Consider the following 22697-nt stretch of genomic DNA (forward strand, 5'->3'; position numbering starts at 1 on the left):
ATGTGATTTGGAACTGAGACACTACCCATGTAAAAGTCCTCTCTCATTGTTCTGTTTCTGTACTGCAATAATACCTGAATGTGAGAGTTGGACTCTGTTTTTTTCAGAAGCAACACTATCTTATGACTTCATTTCAAGTAGATAAGATAATCAAAGGATGCCTGGGGTATTAAAAACCTGGCAAGATACCACGACTTGCCAAAGGCACAGCAGGTCAACAGCATCAGGGCCAGGATTCTGGAGATCTGTTGTGCTCCAGCAGCATGTGCAAGCTGCTAGTATATGCATGTTTCCCACTTCCCACTCTCTCCTCAGCTCTTTACTTCACCCTCTCACAGATATAAAAGCAGAGGGGAAAATACAGTTACCTAGTTAATGCCCCTTCATTCTACAAGCTGGAAAATTTTATTGTGGCATCCTTCTTCAATTCCTTCCAGCCTATTTCTTAATTAAGACAGACTTGTCAATTTAAAACTGAAATTCAAGGCAAAATACCTTGTGTAATCTTGTGTAATCTCCTTCAGTGGCACATTTTCTAAAATGTATGATCTATTTTTATTCTGAATTTGCCAGTTTCAGTTTCCAGATGTTGATCCTTGTTAAGTATTTGTCCGATAGATTAAAATCTCCCAACTAAATGGATGATTTTGAATGGTCTTAAGCTTCTTTTAGAGAAATTAAATAGATTAGGATTTTTAGTCTTTCACACAGATCTTTATAGCTGTTTTCTGTACTTCTACCTTGCCAGTATTTTCCTTTGGCAGAACGAGTATCTAAACTTGGTACAATATTCTCCTTCTGCAGCAGTTTCGAAAGACTATGTACAGTTGCAATATTTTCCTTGTGTCCCTGCTGACACATCTAGAGATTTTCTGGCCATACCATATTCTGTTAATTCTTTACCATATTGACAAAAGTAGATAATCTGTCCATGCCTCTGTCCATGTAGTTTTGCTGGTCTCCCACTGCCACAAGATACTGATATTGCTTTATGATTAAATCACTCCATTTAATTGAATCCTCCATTGAGCTATCTTCCATCCCATATACAGCTGTATACGCATACACTTTTTAAAATTTATAGGGCTGTCATGTTTCCCGTTTTTGCCCATCTCATGGAGACATTCTTAGGCTTAGTCTGAGTAAAAAAGAAGCCCCCATACTCTCAGGGTGATGAAATCACAAGTAATATTAAACAGCCCTCAGTCAAAAAACCACACCACCCTAAAGACTCTGAAGGGACCTACTCTGACATTCCATGATAGTAGTCTGATATTTCCAATAGCAAACCCTGATGGTCTCTTTAGGACTTCAGTACCTACCAGAGAGCTCATTTCAACAATAGAACTCCCTCTTTGTGAACTTTAAAAGTCGCCCCTAACGCCTCCAAGAGGAAAATGACAGAATATATCCTTTTCCAGAACAGTATGTGTCATATTTGAACATGAATTTTACTTTTTCTTCCTTGTTTACTGTGACCCTCATGCATAAAATTTCAAAATGCTGCCAGGTGGGCTACTCCTACAGGGAATATTGCATCGTGGGAGAGTGTAATCGTGGAGAATAGTTTATCACGTTGCAGCAGAGGACCAGTAACTGTGACCCTAAATTGCCTCGGTGTTAATTGACTTGTTCTGACAGAAAGCTTGAGTAAAAAGGAATGGTTATAACTGTGCTGGAAAAGTGAAGAGTTTCTTAGTGTGACAACGCTACACGCGAATACCAGCCAGGGTAGATCAAGTTTTCGTGCCAATAAATTTCTTCGTGCAGACCAGACTGTGGCCCTTTCGTGCCAGTCCGGCTTTCTCAACGGCAGCTTCGTTAATCTGATTTACGTCCCGCTGCTGCCCCGGCAGCGCTGAGCCCAGCTCCAGTCCCCAGCCCAGCCCCAGCCCCAGCCCCGCAGCCCCAGCTCCAGCTCCAGCCCAAGCCCGCAGCCCAAGCCCCAGCCCCAGTCCCAGCCCCAGCCCCAGCCAGCCCAGCCCCCAGCCCCAGCCCCCCCAGGCCAACCAGCCGCAGTGCCAGCCCCAGCCCAGCTCCAGCCCGGCCCCAGCCTCAAAGCCCAAGTTCCAGCTCCAGCAGCAGCCTCAGCCCAGTCCCGGCCTCAGCCGCCAGTGCCTCAGCCCCAGCCGAATCCGGCCCCCGGCCCCCAGTCCCAGGTTCAGATGAAGCTCCAGCTCCAGCCCCAGCCCCGGCCCCAGCCCCAACCCTAGCTCCCGCCCCATTCCTAGCCCCATTCCCAGCCCCGCGCACCGGCCCCGGCCCCGGGAAGCTGGAGCACCGGCGGTACGAAATGGCAAAGCTTCCTCTGACCCCTAAACCGATCATTATTCACTTGAAAGGCAGACTTGCACAAACAAATATTTTGTGTAGCTGTTATGATTATTGTCAGTATCTGTCCCCATTGTTCAGGCGCAGGAATTCCTTTGGTCTCATAAATACTGAACCCGGCCCTCCCCTCCCCCCTTTAACTGTCAGATAATTACACAGTTGGCTTTAGAGTTTAACTTGTCAAAGGAGTTTCATTACTTTGTTCCTTTTGGGCAGCTTCCACTATTGTGCTTTCTGAACACTAAACAGAACCTATATTAACTGTCAGTTAATTACACACCGTTTTTCTTCAGTATTTACCAGTCAAAGGGGCAGGTAGGCTGCAATCCTATCATCTCAATCACTGTCTCTGCTCACAAAAGAATCAATAAAGATGAGTCACTTAGTGTCACCCAGTGTCTGATACTCAAAGCCACCCATTCCTAATTGCCTTTAGAGATGGATGATAATACAAACTTTGAAGTGATAATCAGCCTAATGAGTGGCCTTGCTGAGAGGGTAGATCATGTGTCAGAACAGTTTGCAGATGCTTACAGGCAAACAAAGCCAGCTTTCCTTTTAGACCTGAGAGGACCATGGCAAGTCTGGTACCCAGAGCCCAGCACAATGGCAGAGACTGGAGCACAGCAGGACGCTGTAGCCTGCTGATCACAACTGACTCCATCCATCTTGCTCTTTGCCTTTAATCAGCACAGTCAGAACAAGTCCTCCAGACCTCTGCATGTTTATGCTGGATGTTTAGGCAATAACTGTGTAAAAGATAAATTCTCTGATTCTGAGTCATTGGATTTAAATAATAGCTATTGGACTTGATAGGTAATGGCCGGGGATCCCGGCTAAAACTACTGAGTAAATGTAATTAAATACAATCGAGTGCAGTCAGTCAGGCAGAGCCAGAGACCATAAAAGGCTCATTCAGACAGCAATGAAAACAAACAACGTCAGCAACAAAAACAAAACCAGTGTTTGGTTTGCTAATAAGAGCACGATCTGAGGCCTGATCTACACTCGATTTTTGCACCCAACAATTTGACCAAATCAATGATTTGTAAAAAAGCAGCAACAAAAAACCAAACAAACAAAAAAGAAGAGACAAATGAAATTGCTATAATTCTTTCGTCTGGATGCAGTTATATTATCATAAAGACATTTTCGTTTTAAAATAGCTAAGCGGTCATAAATTCAGTCAAGTGTGAACAAATAGGCTATGACCATGTTTGGGCTAATATGAGTGTCTCATTATAAAAGGGTTGTTTTGATTTAACAATCCTTTAACAATTTAGCAAAAATTTGACAAGAGCTGACCACGGACATTGCTTCAAAATCATCTCAATAAGGCTGGGAATCCATAGGATTACACCGATTTGATTTCAAAGTGTAAATGAAATATATGAATACATATAAATGGATAGGTTAACATGTTTAACAATTTGGATTTAAAAATGTAAAACTATTTCGGGGCAAATCTGTATTCACATTTTTAGTGAAAGGTGGTGAAAAAGCTGAACAAGTGGGTTAAAGATTTGACACTGTTTTAATAAGAAGCTGTCAGGTTTTATTATTTTGTAGTCAACCATTTTGCTTGTAAAACCTGTCATGCAAATAAGGAATTATTGCAATAAACCAAATGACAAACAGAAAATTTCATAAAAGCAAACTAACCCTTTGAAATTAAAAGCAAGATTATTGCTGCCTTCTAAAAAACTACAGAAAGAGGCATCTTTCAGATAAAACCAATCATATTTTCATTTTTTTACCAGCTTTGCATCTGCCTTGCTTCCTGTCTTTAAGTCAGTGAGAAAAGTGCAATCTTTTGGATATGAAAGGGCAGAAAAGAGAGCTTTTTTTTTTTTGTAGTTCATGTATGAATATAGCAGATATGCCAACAGAAGCATTTTAGAGATGTTTCTATTGGAAGTGGACTTTTGTTTTGAGGAAGCATTCGCCAGTAAGTGATGTCTAGCAATACTTGCTGCATGCTCATATGGAAACCTATGTCTTCAAGCTCTCTGCTATAATTAATAGCAGTAATTAGCCCGACATTATTTGAAACTGAATTCATAATAAGGAGTTAGTTTATTTCTTTTTGTAAAGAACATGAGAAAGAAAATGCTTTGCTGAATTAATAAGTGGGCTTCAGAGGCAACATCCACCAGTGCTCATGAGTTGCCAGTGATCACACAGGTTATCTAAGGTTCCTGAATTCACAGAGCTGAAAACACATAAGACTGTCTGCCGGCACTGTGCTCCCAGTCTTGTGGCAGTCAAACTAACACAGCTCAGCTGAGTTCCCTCAGTGCAGCCTGTGAATAACACAAGAATTTCCCATGCATTGAGGCTGTGGGCTTATTTCCTTCAGACCTATAGCCTCTTCATCTCTGTCCCAAAAGCAGCCCAGAGAACAGGACTTCTCCAACAATGCTACATCAGAACTTTCGGGAAGTGATTTTGAGCTGCGTGTGGAGGCACTTCACTTTACTTCTTACCTGGGGGATCAGCTGGGAAAGACCACCCTGCTCATACTAAAGTAATATTCTTCTCCAAGTCAAATTCTAATCCACAGTTGTATTTCTTCTACAGGTATTATTCCTTTAAAACCATCTTAACTTACAAATTTATAGTTCATGTTGTTCCAGTTAATTGTTAAGCAATAAGGTTGCTAAACAAGTTTTTTAAAATCTCTGAATAACCCCATATGCATATGCATTGGACTATATGCACACCATAGTTTCATAGTAATTTAGTTCTACACAAATGTATTCACAAGCATGAAAGTCTAAAAATGCCCTTTCAAGCACAAAACATTGCTATCATTACATACCTTATCACTTATAATCACATTCAAAATCTCCATCTGAGCTGGACAAAGGGAAAACTTACCTGTGGTCAGACTTCTAGAACTGAAGTTGATAATTTGTGATCAGCTAATGGAAATGTGTTGACACATGAATTACAGTTGCAAGTTTAAGCATGTATGTTGCAAGCAACTATGGGTTGGAAAGGAAAGGGGACAATGAATTGAATAAATGGGTTTGGTGATGCATGATAGCTGATACCCACTCAAGTAATCTTGATTCAAAGTTTGGATTGTAGGTAGAGGTGTTAAAATCTACATGATATGATACACTGCAAGGAATTTGCTAACTTTTTTTTGTAAAAAAAATTCAAATGGAACTTTTAATGTATCTCTGAAATCCACTCAGTTGATACTAACCTTAGAATATGAATTTACTGTTATTTTTATCCCATATTTGTATTATTGCATCTCATAAAGATGAGGGGTTTGATGTTCAACTCTGAAGAGGTAACAACAAAATAATCCATCTCTGAGAGACTTCTGTAGATATAAAGCCCTAAGAAAGAGAATTATAGCTAAGATTTTCAGAAATTATTTTTTTGTGTGTGTGTAAGCTCTATTTGAGAACCTTAAAGGTATCTGGTTATCAAAGGATTTTTAATTTCACATGTTCTAAAAAATAACTTAAATTACATATCCAGAAACAGACGCAGCCATAATCGCTAGTAATCTTTAAAAACCACAGGCATGGTTTCTTTATCAGTTTATGTCACTCTTACTTGGGATCATTACTGGAAAAGGGAGTCCTAACCTCCAAGTTGCCTCTGGTTATGCACTCTTGATGCATTAAATATGCTGGCACTCGTGGTCATGAGCAAGCCAATCTGATGGAAATATAAGCCTACAGAAAATGCAAGGCGATCTGCTTGACTGGGCAGCCACACAAGTGGTAATGACAGCACATGGGCACAGGCTGCCAGGGCAGGCAACAGGCAGGATGGGTCTTTCAGCACCAGCCTGAACTTACATTACCTTAAGAGATGCTGTAACTGCATCCTGAGGCTGTGTGCGTTTGCTTCTTGTTCTGTGTAAGCAATCTGCTGGTGCTTTGCCAATAAGCAGACAAAGAAATGGAAACAATACAAAAAATATTAACCTTTAATAAAACAAATACTTTAACTTCTTCTTAGAGTGAGAGAAGAGGAGGAAAAAGAACGTAGACTAAGTGTGCTCTTGCTTTAAGCTTTTGGTTTACATATTTATATTTCCAGTGATTATGAATTTAAACCAGCATCTCCAAGCTCTTTTGCAATCAAGCAGCTCTAAGTGCTCACAAATGCCTACAAAATTCCATAAATCCTTCCACAAGGCAGCAAAACATACCAGGAGCTAGTCACCTGTCAGTGGAAGACAAGTAGGTCTTGAGGAAAATGCAGCAGAGGTAGTAAAATCTAGCAACACTATAAAGAATGGAAACCACAGGAAGAAATGAAGGTAGTTAAAACAGTTGCTGCAAATTAAATTTAGCCAAGACATGTATGATGGTGTGCAACCCTTTTCCCAATCTCAATCCTGTTAAAAACTGCCATGAAATGGGTAATGACAAAAGGGAATGTGAATCTCCATTAGTTTCATCTGAGATGTATCTCCAGAGCAAGTAAGAAGCTTGCTTTTGAAATGTATTGTGTTTATTTCCTCTGAGCCAGTGTAAATTTTACCCATTATTTTAATTGGACCAGATCCTTAGTGTGTTACTGAGTAAATTACCAAACCCACTTCCTACTTTTCTTGGAAATGTCTCCATTTCCCATATTCATTCAGTCCAGGTCTTCCCTGAGCTTCAACTCTGTCAAACCTTACAAACTACTAGGACAAGAAAGAACTGTAACTCTGGAACTTTGCAACATATTTGGAACATTTTCTTTAACACATGCCATATGGGAGTAGAATTTTGAGCAGATAAACTCTATAGTAAAAGTCCTACACAGAAAATGAAATATGGCCTTTGCAAAGTATTTTCTTATTTTTTAAAGAAACACAGTATATGATCACTGTTACGCTAAAATTCAGCCTGATTCAGCACTGGGCTGTATTGCCTACCCTCCCATTGACTTCAAAATGAATAAGCTCAGCCTGGGTATTTGAGAATCCATTGCTGCAAAGACATATTCTGGCAGGTCAACACAAGCATTATTCATAAGCCTCAATTCAGTCTGTCATCCAAAATGAAAGAGAGCCTTTCTTTAAAAAGCTAAAATCCATCTTTAATTTGTTATCCTAGTAACTGTATCAAAAACTGTTTTAAAACAAATATTAAAAATGAGAGCAAGATGATGAGCAATTGAAACACAGTAAAATAGTTCTGGAAGTGACTGCAGGGCCACCAAATCCTTCCTTCAGCTATTGCAGGCAACCAGTTCATATAATCTTTTTCATAAATATATCAAACGCTGTCTTAAAAGAAGCTAGTTTTATTTCTTCAGTTAATGCTATTGTACAGTTATTTGTATTTCTTCCAGTTTGAATTACAGATTCATAGATTATATGCCAGAGGGGACCACTGTGATCATCAAATTTGACCTCCATAATCTGCAGGATTGCCCTGACTTCATTTAAGAAGCCAGTGTGTTTGCAGCCATAAGTTTACTAGGGAAAGGGCATAAAAGCCATGGTATCAGTGTTAGACTGATGGGATTAATCAGCTCATGTTAACATACTGGTTATCATATAGTAAAGGGAAATGTTTCAAAAGAATACTCCAGTCTGAAACATAAAGTAAAATCATTTGGACTTCCAGAGAGGTCATGGTTGAAATATCACAAAACTCTCTTTACTCAAAGCAGATGCTTATTAAGATTAATTTAGTGTGAAAAATGAACCAGAATGCATATAAAAGACAATGCCTCCTCAATTATGTAATAGGACACCTTCTCATTATGTTGTGTTCACTGAAGATGATGGTATTTTCCTAGGGGATGTATAACTACGGTTTGCCAAAGTCCCTCTCCCTCATTTTAGATTAAATATCAGACTGCAGAGCATGAAGCCAAGTGAACAGAAACAAGAGAATTCAAATAAACATCAACTTAAATGAAAAAGAAAAGGCCTGTTAAGCATGTTTTCTAAGTAAATGTGTTCAAAATAGAAAGTTACAATGATGCCAGGATACAAATACAGAGAAAAATCACCAGAATTTAATATAAACAAAAATACCTCTTTCCTACACTTTCTACATATATCAAAATGAAACACAATCTATAAGTGCAAATATTCATGGAACTTTTCAGATAACTGGAGCAACTTGTCTTGCCACCTTTTCTCTTTTTTTCCTGTCTCTTTCTGTGAGCTCCCTCCAGTGTTCTCAAGGAAGTATTGAATCATTTCATTTTGATATATTTCATTTTTATCACAGGAAGCACCATGATAAGAAAGATTATATTTATTTAATCTCCAGAGACAGCCAGTCTGAGCTGAGGGTCTAGTCTAAAGTAGATTGTCAAAATAGGCACTGATAGAAGATGTCCATGACAATGTCCCTTAGAATGAATAGCACACTTTACCAAAAGGGTAACTGGCTGTAGAAGTGGCTAGAGAATGACTTGAGACTGTGTACCAGCTCTGAGATTATTTAGAGTTAAGGAGTATCAATTCTTTCCTTATTTTCCCCTTAGGGACTAAAAGAAGGATTTCTGCTCTAAACTGAAGGTTCATCAGTTGGAAAAGAGAGATGACCAGGAAAGCCAGGCCCCTGACTCTCAGTCATCAACATGAAAAAAACAAATTGGCTCTAAGACCCTGTCAGGTAAGGTACTTTCTGTATTGCAATAATAATGCCTTTGTACAAGTCTAAGCTGAAAGGCTAAGGGGATATGATTACACTTTGGCAGAAACCATTCAGGGCACTAGTACACTGTGGACATGCCAGTCTGCTTGGAGCCAGCTCAGGGATCTCTATACAGCACTGCTGTGCAGGCTGCAAACACGTCAGAAGGGCTCTAACACCTTTTAATCTAGTTTAACTCCTGCTTCTACCAAAATAAGCAAGAATAGAGTCAAGCACTCTATTTCTATGCCTCATTTGCTGGCTTTGTGGATTTACTAAACCGAGATGATATACATGAGAACAAAATGATTCTCTAAAAGGCTACTCTTCCTGGTTTATTTCCGCTGGTTTGTTTTTTGTGTCTGTTCACTGACAGAATAAATCAATATAAGCTGGGGCTGTTGCAGTACCGTTCTACCCTTTTTTCCACAAGCTATTTTTTCCCATTCCTTCCCTTGTACCCACAGTAGTGCTTTGTGCAACTGAGTCATGAAAAGTTCAGGGAGTTTAGCTGTAAGTAAAGTAGGCAAATACTGTGAGAATGTACATAATCTTAGTCATAAGTAATATAACTACAGATAACATAATTTTGAGTACTGCAATGTCAATTAATTTGGTGTCTTTATTGCTGCTTTAGTTATTGTGAAAGCCACTGTGACAAGTCAATCTAGTGATATCCAGCAGATAGAGAGCCATTGCCTAACCTCAGAAATGTCCGAATGGAGCTATGGAATTACTCCAGTCCTTTGTGGGTTTGGCAAAGACTTTGTAGAATCTCTAGTGACGTAGGCTGGGCCTGATTCAAATCCCAACAACGGAAATGTCTTTGATTTGGTTTATTGTTATTTCTGACCCTATAAATGTGGGAAGCACTTAGGCACTAGGACATTATTTCCCTTACATATCAGTTGGTCATTGAAGTTTACATCAATTGAAACAAAATTAAAATTCATTTGCTTTTTCGTCTTTTGAAAAAGCACACATAATAACATAAACTAAGTGCCCGTCCAACCATCATGTTGGATGGTGTGTTATGTACACAGCAGGATTTGAGTTTCTTATGAGAAAATTGAACAAAAATGATCCAGATTTCACAACTCCTTTTCTTATATCACTGTTTGTAAATAACTTCACTTTTGTTTGTTAATATGGAATCAATGGAGGATCACATTTAAATACAGTTCCTGTTGAATACAAGACATCAATATGTTCTGTGTTGTGTTCCATGACTGAAGTTCATCTTCATATTCCATAAGAGATTTTTTTTTCTTATCCATTTTCATTAAGGGGTTGGAATTTTAGAGAGTAGCTAGGTTGGTTTCACTTCTAAAACCATGAATATTGAGAAATAAATTGAATCTGGTCTAAGTTATGGGGAACAGCTGTGTCTGCACTGCTTTTCAGTCTTCATAGTAGGACAGTTCCAGAAAAGTGTTTTTTTTAACCTCTCTCCTCCTCTTTTCACAGTTGGCCTATCAACATTATTTTTCATGGGGAATTTCTGAAGGATCTCTTGCATACATTCTTTTATCTCTAGTCACTGCCAGTAACTCAGAGCTTGTGGGACAATGTGAGCATCCTACATATACAATATTTATTGCATAAATATTTTCAAGCCAAATCCTCTTGCATTCAATATTGTGGGCAGGGGCATGCAAAATTCAGGCCCGTCTTTTGTGCTCATTGTATCCCATTTCTAAGGCCCCATAGGGTGACATAGTGTGTAGTTGTTAGCAATATTCATTTTCTTCACTACCTATATTAAATTATATGTGTAACAAGTCTGCATTGATTTCTCTGTGCTGGCTGCTGCTCAGTTTATAGGGGTTCATCTACTCAGGGAAGCTTGTGGCAGAAAATCAGGTTGTGTATGCACAAGGCACTACACCTGAACATTCCTGAGCTTAGTCAAAGCTGCCTCTTAACATTCATCAGTGTCATTTAGAGACTGTTCAAAGGGCACTCTGTCTCAGCTGGGTTATTGCCATCTATATTTTCACAACTCTTAAAGTTCATTTACTCTAACTACTGCTACTGTTGGATCAGCCAAGAAGCAGTAGTGATAAGGTGGCCAAGAAAACCCCTAATATACACTGTATTATAAGAGTTAAAGCTTTGCAGGATAAGCAGTTTTACAATTTGAGTTACAAATTGAGCAAACAATTTTACCCTCTGAAGATTTTACCCTCTGAATTTTGATGCTTTGGAGAATAACATCTATATAATTGGGTTTGTTTCTTTCTTATAAAACCTTGTCTAAAAGGTAATTTTTTTCTGGTGAAGAACTACAGTTTTCTTCCTCACTTGGAATTTTACCTGCTTTTTACATATAATGTCCAAAGGCAAGGATAGTGTTTCCATTTCATTGGGGAAGAATCATCACTCCTGAGGATTGTTCTTGCATGCACTAGCCAGCTCTTTAATATTTCAGTAGTTCAAATTTAATTGCATTGAACACACACACACGCAGAAGCAGAAACACACACACACTTCTTTGGTGATGTAATCTGGATAGCATGTATCATGTTAGGATTTACATTACAACTAAAGGATGGGTTTATAACTGACTTCCTTTTGAATGAAATATGCTTCTGAACAATTGGAAAATCGAGTTATTTTTTCTAAAAATTTCTACTGTTATACATCATATATACAGACCTGTTCTAAGGCAAAAATATATTTTACGTAAAGGGTTTCTATTCGAACCATTTTTGGTGTAAATTTTGTTGTGATGGTCTAGTTCCAGGAAGAATAACAGAACCTTGATGGCACTGCCAATTGAACTGGTTTCTAGCAGTAAATATTTGTTGTCACAGACAACAGAAGTTGCTTATATCTATGCAGTTCATATTCATTGTTTCCACAAAACTTTGTTTCAGTGTATACAGTGACCATACTTCCTTTGTACAGGTTGAATTGTCTTCCAGTTCTACTTTTAAACACCAAAGATTTCTTTATACATCCACAAAGTTGTATTTACTTTGAGTGCAAGTCAATAAGCATGCATGCTGTTGGTTTAAAAGTTTAAACTGTCATCAAATACAGTTTCTTCCTTTTTGATTTGTGTTGATCACAAATGTGCACTGTGAGCAAACTGTCTTCCTTTTGATATTGCCTGTGCCAAATATGGACCCTTGTCACATTGGAAGGGAAGACGTTCAGGAGCTCTATTGCTCGTGTTTACTTCTCACACCAAAGGAAATTTGAGGAGTTACCTGTGTCTGAGTGGAGACAAACCCCACTGGCCCCTCTTTACTGGGCACATTCATTGACAATCACAAGGAAACATCGACTCCTTTTCACTAGCAGGTTTGCCCAGGACATTTTACAGGACGTGCCTGTTAAGAAGGTACACCAAGACCTGATGATCACCAGGCTGCTCTCACACTGCACACAAAACTGTTGTAGTTTGCAAAGTCCTAATTTCTTCTCATCCAGACATGTTCCCGCTGAGGCACAAGAGAGTGCACAGTGCATGTAGTCTTACAGACTTACCTGCATTGCTTGTGGTGGGACTGTAGTCCTTTGTGTGTGGTTTTGGGATTTCACTCCAAACTTAAAATCTTAAATTTCAAGATCAGTTTTTTTAGCAATTACAGGAAGCTCAAGCACATACTGTTGAAACCTATCTGCTCCAAAGTAAGCCATAAGCTTTCAAAGGAGGTGGCTGTGGAAGTGCAAATAACTACTGAGCAGATGCAGTTACTGTATACAGGAAGCTAGGATCAAGTTCAAATAAAAGCTTTGGGCAGCAGTTCTTAGCAACTGATTTTAAAGCAGTTGTAATCTTCAAAGCTATCTATTTATCTCTACAGCAGAGGCCCTGGGTATTATATACCTAATGAGTTAGACCACTTGAGCAACCTTCTTTCACATTAAAAACGTACTTTAACTTTTTCCTTTGCCAGATTAACTGTTCAGTCTATTTCTGACAGATGAGATCAGCTATATGGAATTTTAATACTCTGTTCCTTTTAAAATGTGTCTCTGTTTATCTCCTTGGGCCTGAATGGAAGTTTTAAGACTGCTGAGGTTCAAAATTGGTTGTGTACTATTACTACTACTATGGCTGTTTTGGGGTGTTTTTTCAGTAACTGTTGGTCACATACACAAAGCACAAATAAATAAGTAAAAGTAGAAATAAGGACATGATCTCGTTCCTGAAAAACTTTCCAGGTAAGGTCCTGATCCAGTGGAAGAGTTATGTGCTTAACTGTGTGTGCCATGTGTGGTTCCATTGACCTCAGAGGGAGTATTCACAGTAGTTTAACATGTGCATAAACCTTTGCAAAGTTGGAAGGTAAACTACAGCATGTCTGTTAAAATTTATTTTGCTTCAATAAACTGTAGTTTCTTTTTTCTTCCAAAAATGTTTAGAGTATTCCAGTTATTTTAAAGAACTTAAATTTCATTAGAAAACTATTAAACTATTACTTCACATAGGCACCAATAAGTGTTTTTTTCCTAAAAGCAGGATGGGAAGTTTCTACAGTTTAAATGTCAAAAAGCAGCACCCTAATAGGAAAAACTCTGTAGATTCTTATCCAATAGCCACTTAAATGGGAATACTTCAAGGGAGTGTAAATGTTTGCTTCATTAAATATTGGAACAAACTACATAGTTGAAGGTGCACAAAACCAGAGGTTAATGGTATCACCTACACTTTCAGGAGCATACTAGCAAGGGCTGAGCAGTGAACTTCTTATTTCTACTGGCAAAAAGCTACCTGTGCAAGTGCCTGTGTTTGTGGAATGAGTTATTACTTACTGACAAAACCACAGCACCTGAAACATATAGCATTCACAAACACATCTCAGAAGAGTCTTCAAGGAGTTTAACAGTGAAGGGTATCAGTGTAATCACAACACTCTTGGAATTTTATTAAATGTGCTTGCTTTGTTATGCAAGGGAAAAAAAACCACCAATTTTAGGAAACATAACTGAAAGTATCTGATTTACCATGTGTGAGTTTCACACAGCTTTATTAAACATGTCCTTTGCTCAAGTAGCTTTATACTGAATTTCTTAATCTTGAAAGAGCAAAGCATTTGGCTCAAGGTTCAATCAAATACTGCTGGCCTTCCTAGAGTGACAACTTTAATCTCCTTCATTGTCCACTTTTTTAATACTTTAAATATATTCTCATGGTAAATCCAGCACCGAGGACAGGGACTTCAAACAGTCTATTCCTTTAATTAGAAATACATATCTATACCACAATAAAAACACAATTTAAAATAGAACAGTAATAACAAAGTATGAATGAATACTAATTGCAATATAACTATGAGGGAACCACTAATATATAGCCAAGGCTGAGTTGATGGGAATTGAACGGAAAGCAGAATAGTAATCAACCAGAGAAGAAAGCCTTGTACCCTGGAGTAGATAGGAAAAATAGCTGTGGTTGATTAAGTTCCAGTCCACTGAGGCGAGGTAGGATTTTGAAATTGTGTTCTTTGGAAACTATCTCAGGGAATGTGCTTCTGGTCAGTGAAAGGACAGTTAAAAACTACATGGTGTCTGCTGGATCCCAGAGCATTAGATGGCATATATATATAGATACATATATTTACATATACACACTTACATATACACACATATCTCCCTCTCTCTCTCTCTCTCTCTCTCTAAAAACACCACCACTAGTTATTGGGTCAAAAGCTTAGACAGAGACAGAGTCACAGAATATGCTGAGTTGGAAGGGACCTACAAGGATTGTCGTGTCCAACTCCTGGCCCTGCACAGGACCATTCCCAAGAGTCACACCATGTGCCCGAGAGTATCGTCCAAATGCTCCTTGAACTCTGCCAGGCTTGGTGTTGTGACCACTTCCCTGGGGATCCTGTTCCAGTGCCCAACCACCCTCTGGATGAAAAAACTTTTTCTGCTATCCAACCTAAACCTCCCCTGACACAACTTCAGGCCCTTCCCTTGTGTCCTGTCACCGGTCACCCAGAGAAACAATCACTGTCTGATCGCACGTGTGGCCATTTCCTAGGGCAGTCTCACACCAGCGCCAATTCCCGACCCAGTGCAGATCTGCTAACGTGTATTAATCAACTCTAACTAACCTGTCTTTCCACGACCAAGCTGCCGAGCCTGGGACACCGCGGGGAACAGCACCACTGGCGACACCTGCCACGGCACCGCAGCGGGGCGGCCTGACCTACGCGCCCGAGTTTTGCTGGAATATAGCTCTGATTCCCCGCAGAGCCGCTATTAGACCGGAGGAGGCGGCAGCCCCCCGTGTCCGCACTCGCGTCGCCGGTTCCCGCGGGCACGAGCCGCTCCCGAGCGCTTCCCGATGGAAGCGGGAGCCTCCCGCCCCCCCGCCCGCCGCGCAGGCGGAAGCGCCGCGCGGGGCCGCGTTGCGCGGGGGACGGGCGAGCGGCGCACCGGCGGGCGCCATGCGGTGGACATCACGCTGCTCTTCAAGGCCAGCGTGAAGGACCGTCAAGACCCGCAAACAAGGCGCTGGGGGTGGCGGCGGGGACCAGCGCCAGGGACGAGCTGCTTCAAGCGGGGCGCCACCCGCTCCAAGAGCGACTTCACCGCCGCGCCCGGGAAGTGTGAGTTGAGGCCCCGGAGCGTCCGGCCGGGACCCGGGACAGCGAGCAGGCCCCGGAGCCGCCCACAGAGAGCCCCGGGGCACGGCTTTCCCACCACGGGTGTGGGCTGGGAGAGCCGCGGGCCGGCGCGGCTGTGGCGGCCGGGGGCGGCTCCGAGCCCGGCTGTCGCCTCCAGGCTCCTCCGGGGCGGCCCGGGGGCTCTCCGGGCCGCGGCCCCTCCTGCCAAGGCTGCGGTTCCGTGGTGCAGAACCGCCGTCCCTTCGGCCGTGCCGGCGTGCACGGGTGTTCCCTCACGCCAGCTGCCACGTAAGAGAGCGCTCCCCCAGCACTTGTGTTCGTCAGCGTTTGTAATTCCTTTTCCTACTTGCTGCCTTTAGTTTGGTTGCCTCCCCTGCCGCACGGTATGGCTGTAAAATGCCGGTCCTAGGCAAATTAAATGTACATAGGTAATCGGAACGTTTTAAGACTTGAAAAGACAAGCACTGGAAAGTTAAGGAATTACAGACCTGAAAGCTGACTGGCATTAGTAACTCAGTGCACAGTCGTTCTGTAAGAACAGTTTTGTCACAGATTGTTTTCCTCCATACTGAGTCAAAGGCAAAGTTTCAATAACATATATTTAATATTAAAGTACACTGGACTGTACTTTCAAAACTAAGAGAAAAAGGCTGCTTAATACAGTCTCTGAGGATACAGGCTTACGGAACGCATATGCAAATTTAGGACTAAATGAAGAATGCACAAGTTGTCTTGTTCTGTCACTTTCTGACCTAGGGATGATTTAGTTTTCAAGCATAGATATTAATGTCATATTTCTGTGCTCTTTGTATGTTTCCCAGTTGTGAGAGAGAGTACATAAAAACTGATGTGTTTTATAACACTTGAGTTTAGTGGCTCAGTGACTGCTTTGAGGCCTAAGCAGAGGTGTCAAGTTGAGTACCTGTTAAATGAACATATAATTATTCACCATTAGAAAAAAATGATATGTGACTTTTCAGCTGTGAGTTGCTAGGAGGGATCTATCTGTAGCAGTCAGACCTGTCCATAAAATTACATTCGTGATCTTTGTCCATGAGATCTACCTCCTCCCCCCCCACACATTTTTTCTGATTTTAACTAAAGGCAGTGTTAGAGAGAACAGGCTTCTTCAGTCTTACCCAAGGCAGAACAGAGTAGACTACTCAATTTCAATCTTCTTCATCAACAAAGCTGAAACTTTTAAATCTGCACTTGGGCTGGTGCTGAGACCACCATCTAAATGTGTGAATAAAGCACTGAAACTACAGCTAGAAGAATAAGCTGTAAATAAATTATGATTTTAACTGCTTGTTTCAGCCAAATACAGTTCAGTTTGATTATGTATGTGCCACACCCTCTTTCAAATACTTTGTTTTGCCTTGCAATTAAAAACTTAGCTGCTTTGGCCAAGACTGTGCAACTTGGGGTGTGGGGCATTGACCACCTCTCTGGGAAGCCTGTTCTGGTGTTTGACCACCCTCTCAGTAAAGAAATGCTTCCTAATGTCCATCCTAAACCTCCCACAGCATAGCTTTGAACCATTCCCACTCGTCCCATCCCTGGATACCGGAGAGAAAAGGCCGGCACCTCCTTCTTCAGGTCCCCTCCCCAGGAAACTGTAGAGAGCAAAGATGGCTCCTCAGCCATCTTTTCTCCAAACTAGACAAGCCAAAAGTCCATAGTGGAAGTTCTCCATTTGACCTGCAAATATGGAAATAGTGAAATACACGGAGTCCACACACAGAATTTCTCCTTTCAACATTATATTCTGGGTGGCTTTGCGTAGCATCTTGCAGGTAGAGCTGTACTGATGCCACTAGTGCTCCAAGCTCCAGAAGCATCAGCCAGCCCTGGCAGCACAGGTGGAGTGTGAGACTGGGTGGCTGCTTAGCTGTAGTATCAGAAGTCTCCTTTGTAGTCCATCCCATGGAGGTTTTGTGTCATGTTATTCATGTGTTTGAACACTTGACTGAACTGTGTTAAGTGATGTAATTCTATTGTATGTTGTATATTCTTTTTCTCCTTTCTGCCCCTGAAGGACTATGAGTCTTGCTCTAGGATTTGAGAACTGTGGAGATTTTTTGTTTGTTTGTTTGTTTGTTTGTTTTTTGTTTTCATTGTGTACAGTCTTAAGTGATGTTTAAGAAGGAAGATTGAAGGTGCTTAGCATTTGAGGAAGAAGCTGGCAAAATTGTAGCAGTAATCCTACACAGTGGGCACCTGTATTTATGGTGAAGTTTCATTGCTCTTGGGAGATAGAGTTATAAAGTCCTGGTTTACATTCTCAAACTTAATGTGATTTTTTTGGTGGATTGATGCAGACATAGAGAATGTAGAATATAAGGGTTTTGACTTGAATAGATATGGTGTGGGGAAGCTGGTGTAGAGATGAAAGGATATCTGTGTGCTCTTGGTATTCTGTGTTAGTCACAAGAAAATACTTCAACATTCTGTATTACTTTGTATTTTTTTGAAGCTGACTGTTTTATGCTCAGGTATACTGTATTGCTGCAGTCTCTGGGGAGCTGATGAAGGTTTTTGTATTTAAGACTAAGTTGTTAACACAAGGATGTTACGAGGTCATCTATAACCACGGTAATGTTGGTTGCAGAGACTGGTGTTGCTGGTGATGTTGTTAATCTGTGACAAAACTGATCCATATAAATCGAAGATTAATGTTATGGCTGTGAACTTGTTGAAAGGATTTTCTTTGCCCTAGCATTGACCCATCACTGTTTGTTTGGTTTGGGGTTTTTTTGGTCTGTCAGCTGCATTGTACAACCATTGAGTTGTCTGATATGTAATGAAAGATGACTTACGCTTTATGTATGGTGAATGTTTCTGGCATGTCTCCATCTCTTCACCAGTTGCATATTGACTAGGACCAGGTAAGAAATGATTCTAGAGGGATTCCCTAGAGGAAAGCTACAGTTACAGTGACATACTTTCCATTGCTTGCAATTTATAAAAGATTGTTAGAATTCATTATCTGTATGTTAGTGCTTTTTGATGAATTAAAACAAAAGCAGCATTTTTTCTCTTAGACTTTACAGTTACATGGCTATTTTTAGTGCAGTATACAGGGATATTTAAGTTTGTATTCTGTCATACTTGTACAGGCATATGTAGCTGAGGCAGGTTGATCCTGACTGGATACCAGGTGCCCACCAAAGCTGCTCTATCTCTGTCCTCCTCATCTGGACAGGGGACAGAAAATAGAACAAAAGGCTCATGGGCCATAAGGACAGGGAGAGACCACTCAGTAGTTAATGTCATGGATAAAATCGACTTAAATTGGGGAAATGAATTTAATTTGTTACCAGTCAAATCAGAATAGGATATTGAGAAATAAACCAAATTCTTAATAACACCTTTCTCCCACCTCTCCCTTCTTCACTAATTCTCTGCCTCCTCCTCACCAGTGGCACAGGGGGACTGGGAATGGGGGCTGCAGTCAGGTCATTGCACAGTGTCTCTGCTGTGCCTTCCTCCACAGGGGAGGACTCCTCACTCTCTTTCCTTGTTCCAGCATGGGGTCCCTCCCATGGGGTGCAGTCTTTCAGGAACAAGCTGGTCCTGCCTGGATCCCCTGTGGTGTCACAAGTCCTGCCAGCACAACTGCTCCACTGTGGGCTTGCTCCTCTCTCAATGGGGTCACAGGTCCTGCCAGGAGACTGCTTGAACTTCCCATGGGGTCACGGCTGCCTTTGGGCACCTCCAGTTGCTCCAGTGGGGGGTCCTCCAGGGGCTGCAGGTGGATCTCTGTTCCACCATGGACTGTCATGGGCTGCAGGGGGGCAGCTGCCTCACCATGGTCTGCACTGTGGGCAGCAGGACATCTCTGCTTCGGTGCCTCTGCTTCTGCACTTGAACTTGGTGTCTGCACAGTTGTTCCTCTCGTATATTCTCCCTCCTCTCTCCACCTGCAGTTACTGTTGTGCAGCAACACATTTGCACCCCCTTCTTAACACTTATCCCAGAGGCACAACCACTTTTGCTGCTGGGCTTGGCCTTGGCCAGTGACAGGTCCATCTTGGAGCTGGTTGGTGTTTGCTCTGTCAGACATGGGGGGGAGCTTTGGGCAGCTTCTCACAGAAGCCACTCCATAGCCCCCCTGCTACCAAAACCTTGCCACACAGACCCAATATATTTGTTCCTTCATATGGTGTCAGATTTGGGATTAAGCTAAATGATTGAAGAATTTTACTGATTAGAGCAGAAGTATTCAAGAAAAAAAAACCAGACTTGCAGTAAGTGCTCAGTGACAAACATAAGCAGCGCAGAGGCTGAGTTTGTGAGACTAGTTCACAGCTTTACAATGTCTTAAATCTGTTATTTTGGATATTTTAAAAGATGTCAGTTTTGGAAGGTGTTTGGCATTTGAGTTTCTGTTTTAGGACAATATTAGGAAATCTGACTGTTTAAGCCTTTCCTGGTTTTTTTTAATGGCAAGTATGAGCTATTGGAAATATCATCTGTGTCATATGCTGCTTAGGTATTTGAAAATATTGAAGGAAAGAGAACCTTTTATCTCTACTCACTGTTCAATATGTGTTGGAGAAATAGAATCGAGGGTCATACAGCCTATTAACAGAAATAAATATAAAAAAATGGTCAAGTAGAATTTCATGGCAGGCTTGATTGCAGCCATGAATAAAATCTCCTGATTTGCTATGGGAGGTTCTCTTCTTAAAGTTTTGCAAAAAGCTAAAAAATGAAGTGTTGTAGCATGAATTCAAAACCAATACCAGGCATATCTGAAAACATATCCTTGAGATTGGAAAAATTGAAAGGTTAAATGTTTCTTAGTCTTTAAATGCAAAATTTCAGAATGATCAAATGTCCATGTTTGAAGCTGTTGAACACATAAGGATGCCAGATTCATGAGGCTGCAACATCTGTTATTCATATAAGCTCTGTGTATGGATTCTGTAGGATGATTAACTGATTCTTCAAAAAAAATTGGTATGATAGGCCAATATTCACATAAAAAATATGTTCAGCTGCTCTGTACAAATGTGTAATGAGGAGGAAAAATCCTCACATAAAACTTGTCTCCAAAACTAGTTCTCGTGAAAGCCAGAACAAATGGCATTGAATATAAATTTTAAGCAAACCTTTTAGTTTCAAGGCTACCTGACTTTTGTACGCTGCTTTGGCTACCCAGAGGGTAGTGGTGGCTTTTTTTTTTTTTTAATTTTAAAATGTTTTACCCATTCTCTGGGTAAAACAGCTTTTCATGCATACCTGCAAAATCCAGCATATTCCATTGTTTGGAATGCAGCCCATGGGATAATTCAAAAGAGCAATGCTGTTAGAAGAGATGGAGAGCTGATGTTTTGTCCTCAATCCCAAACGTGGGGTCTTCCTGCACATTTTTGCACAGTTTGTTATTTAGAGCATTCCCATAGGAGAAAAAAGGGTAGGAGTGTTTGTATATGGAATTTACAATGGCTTCATCATTGCCACTGTCACTTCATTTAATAAAGCCCAAAAATGCTCCAAACCAGTAGCTGGTCCCCCAAATTGACTATAGAGGACCACCTTGAATAACATGATATAATTGTTGACATAGCACAATTAAAACTGAGTGTTTTTAAACATATATACTTTCTGATCCCTTTCAGACTATTTGGGATTGCTTTCAGAAGCACCAAGAATAAAATTCAGCCACCAAGACTGTGTAACGTGCAGTATTAACAGAGAAAGACAAGTCTACACCCTCACTGGAAAATTTCTAGGGATTTACAAACAAAAAAAATTTTGAAAAATATTAGCAGATGAAATCCGGAGATCTAGATTTCAAGCAGAGGATTCCTTGTGCTTAATACAATTTTAATGTAATAAGAAAAAGAGTAGACTTGCAGACTGGGAGGTCCACAGGCTTTTCCACTGCCTACTATTTTTGGATATATAGTAACTTCAGTTCTTGGCAGACTAATATACTGATGCAGGGAGTAACACCATCTCTGTTCTAAAAGTAAAAGGTATATAAAAATAAAAATGCCAAGTATTAAATGTTTTATTGGAATATACAGTAATTATTATGCTGCTGGTTGTGAATCAAGTTCAGGTTGGTGACTCCAGAGCGAATCACATTATATCTGAGCTTTTCGAAAGACTGAGAAATATCCAAAATAAAGAAATAACCAGTTTATTATGTTAACTTTTATAGGATGTTAACTTTTATGTTAACTTTTATAGGATGGGACATGGATTTGCCGGGTCTAGGATAGACCGGAAAGGGACTTAATCCTTAAAACTTCCATATCCAAGAGTGGTACCATTAAAGTCTGTGGCAGAATGCAGGCAGAGCATCAAAGACTGCTTCTGTTGTGATTGAATAGCTGATACTAACCAGTGCTGTGAGGGAAATGGCCAAAAATGGTTAAAATTGTTGCTTTAATGGTTTTGGTTTTATACTCAAACTAAAAAATTATAACCTGATTTAATAAGGTTAGTTTATACGATCGTTTTGACTCTAATGATTGCATAAGAATAACTCCCATGAGAGAATATTTGGATACAGGGGAAATATATACTGCTTGTGGTGTAGCCAGTTATAGTCTTTATTAGAAATTAATGACTGTGCCAAATTTTGGACAGCGAGTGATATTTCAGTTCACTTCTTAACTTTTAATGAGAGGTAAGTTCTAATAAATTGGGCCCACAGCTGAGGTCATTAGGATTAATTCTGACTTCTCCCATATATAGTTATGAACAGTCACTCTTTTCCCCAGAGTTCACCAGTGATGCTGCATTTTGTACTCGTTTACATGCACATGGGTTTCCCTCCCCCGAGTTGTAGGCAGAAAATATAATTTTGAATTATGCTTTTTCAAATAGGGAGTTACAGCGTACTGCTGTCTAATATTTCAGATTTATCTCGTTCCCTGTGCAAATTATGGTTAATGTTAGTTTTTAATTATGAGCATTGCTTTTACTTCTCATTTCCTTCATCCTTGTTAGAGAAAAAGTTTAGTCTGAGAGATGGAAGGGAAAGAAGTTGGTAATTTTAATTAGTAGAGGAGAAACACATAAAAAGCTGGTTAAGGAAATAGCAGAGTAAAGATTTTTTTTGAAAATACTTCTGGAGAAGAATGAAATGCTGACCTTGTTCAATGCATTAGGATTAAATGCCAAATCACTAATGTTC

At 40.4% G+C, this 22697-nt stretch overlaps 1 protein-coding gene across 1 annotated transcript in view; it reads left to right on the top strand.

Moving 5' to 3' along the window:
• Positions 1 to 15392: 15392 nt before the first annotated feature.
• The window catches only part of STX18 (syntaxin 18), a 59723-nt gene continuing 52418 nt past the window's right edge, over positions 15393 to 22697 (top strand). The window contains exon 1 of the mRNA XM_029959904.1: positions 15393 to 15523. The gene's annotated coding sequence lies outside the window, so the exon portion shown is untranslated. The remainder of the gene's footprint in view (positions 15524 to 22697) is intronic.

Source organism: Manacus vitellinus, unplaced genomic scaffold (assembly GCF_001715985.3).
Source record: "Manacus vitellinus isolate BGI_N305 unplaced genomic scaffold, ASM171598v3 scaffold_0_pilon, whole genome shotgun sequence".
Taxonomy (NCBI): Eukaryota; Metazoa; Chordata; class Aves; order Passeriformes; family Pipridae; genus Manacus; species Manacus vitellinus.